The sequence below is a fragment of the Oncorhynchus gorbuscha genome, unplaced genomic scaffold, assembly GCF_021184085.1.
Source record: "Oncorhynchus gorbuscha isolate QuinsamMale2020 ecotype Even-year unplaced genomic scaffold, OgorEven_v1.0 Un_scaffold_1211, whole genome shotgun sequence".
NCBI classification, from domain to species: domain Eukaryota; kingdom Metazoa; phylum Chordata; class Actinopteri; order Salmoniformes; family Salmonidae; genus Oncorhynchus; species Oncorhynchus gorbuscha.
Genome location: NW_025746057.1, coordinates 107,501 through 110,000, shown reverse-complemented (window position 1 = coordinate 110,000; position 2,500 = coordinate 107,501). Strand labels below are relative to the sequence as shown.

Here is a 2,500-nt window from a genome sequence, read left to right as displayed (position 1 = left end):
TGTGCGAGCAAGGAGGCCTACAAACCTGACTCAGTTACACCAGCTCTGTCAGGAGGAATGGGCCAAAATTCACCCAACTTATGGTGTGAAGCTTGTGGAAGGCTATAAACGTTTGACCCAAGTTAAACAATTTAAAAGGCAATGATACCAAATACTAATTGAGTGTATGTAAACTTCTGACCCACTGGGAATGTGATGAAAGAAATAAAAGCTGAAATAATTCTCTCTACTATTCTCACATTTCACAATGTTAAAATAAACTGGTGATCCTAACTGACCTAAAACGGGGAATTTTTACTAGGATTAAATGTCAGGAATTTGTATTTGGCGAAAGTGTATGTAAACTTCTGACTTCAACTGTATCATGTGAATATATAATGTGTGTGTATAAAGTATGTATATATGGTGTGTATATAATGTGTGTTTTATATAGTGTGTATATAATGTGTGTTTTATATAGTGTGTATATATAATGTGTATATATAGTGTGTATAATGTGTATATATAGTGTGTATAATGTGTGTATATATAGTGTGTATATATAATGTCTATATATAGTATATATAGTGTGTATATATAGTGTGTATATATAATGTCTATATATAGTATATATAGTGTGTATATATAATGTCTATATATAGTATATATAGTGTGTATATATAGTGTGTATAATGTGTGTATATATAGTGTGTATATATAGTGTGTATATATAGTGTTTTTAAATGTAATGTAAATGTGTTTATATATAGTGTGTATATATAGTGTGTATATATAGTGTGTATATATAGTGTGTATATATAGTGTTTATATATAGTGTGTATATATAGTGTGTATAATATGTGTATATATATAGTGTGTATAATATGTGTATATATATATATAGTGTGTATATAATGTGTGTATATATAGTGTGTATAGTGTGTATATATAATGTGTATATATAGTGTGTATAGTGTGTATATATAGTGTGTATAGTGTGTATATATAGTGTGTATATATAGTGTGTATAATATGTGTATATATATAGTGTGTATATAATGTGTGTATATATAGTGTGTATAGTGTGTATATATAATGTGTATATATAGTGTGTATAGTGTGTATATATAGTGTGTATAGTGTGTATATATAGTGTGTATAGTGTGTATATAATGTGTGTATATATAATGTGTATAGTGTGTATATATAATGTGTATATATAGTGTGTATATATAGTGTGTATAGTGTGTATATATAATGTGTATAGTGTGTATATATAATGTGTATATATAGTGTGTATAGTGTGTATATATAGTGTGTATAATGTGTGTATATATAGTGTGTATATATAATGTCTATATATAGTATATATAGTGTGTATATATAGTGTGTATATATAATGTCTATATATAGTATATATAGTGTGTATATATAATGTCTATATATAGTATATATAGTGTGTATATATAGTGTGTATAATGTGTGTATATATAGTGTGTATATATAGTGTGTATATATAGTGTTTTTAAATGTAATGTAAATGTGTTTATATATAGTGTGTATATATAGTGTGTATATATAGTGTGTATATATAGTGTGTATATATAGTGTTTATATATAGTGTGTATATATAGTGTGTATAATATGTGTATATATATAGTGTGTATAATATGTGTATATATATATATAGTGTGTATATAATGTGTGTATATATAGTGTGTATAGTGTGTATATATAATGTGTATATATAGTGTGTATAGTGTGTATATATAGTGTGTATAGTGTGTATATATAGTGTGTATAGTGTGTATATAATGTGTGTATATATAGTGTGTGTAGTGTGTATATATAGTGTGTATATATAGTGTGTATAGTGTGTATATATAGTGTGTGTATATAGTGTGTATATATAGTGTTTTTAAATGTAATGTAAATGTGTTTATATATAGTGTGTATATATAGTGTGTATATATAGTGTGTATATATAGTGTGTATATATAGTGTTTATATATAGTGTGTATATATAGTGTGTATAATATGTGTATATATAGTGTGTATAATATGTGTATATATATATATAGTGTGTATATAATGTGTGTATATATAGTGTGTATAGTGTGTATATATAATGTGTATATATAGTGTGTATAGTGTGTATATATAGTGTGTGTAGTGTGTATATATAGTGTGTATATATAGTGTGTATATATAGTGTGTATATATAGTGTGTATAATGTGTGTATATATAGTGTGTATATATAATGTCTATATATAGTATATATAGTGTGTATATATAGTGTGTATATATAATGTCTATATATAGTATATATAGTGTGTATATATAATGTCTATATATAGTATATATAGTGTGTATATATAGTGTGTATAATGTGTGTATATATAGTGTGTATATATAGTGTGTATATATAGTGTTTTTAAATGTAATGTAAATGTGTTTATATATAGTGTGTATATATAGTGTGTATATATAGTGTGTATATATAGTGTGTATATATAGTGT

General features: G+C 24.2%; 1 protein-coding gene across 1 annotated transcript in view; it reads right to left on the bottom strand.

The window, feature by feature from the left end:
* LOC124021792 (protein disulfide-isomerase-like) overlaps nt 1-2,500 on the bottom strand; it is a 55,925-nt gene that overhangs the window by 3,397 nt on the left and 50,028 nt on the right. The window lies entirely within an intron of this gene.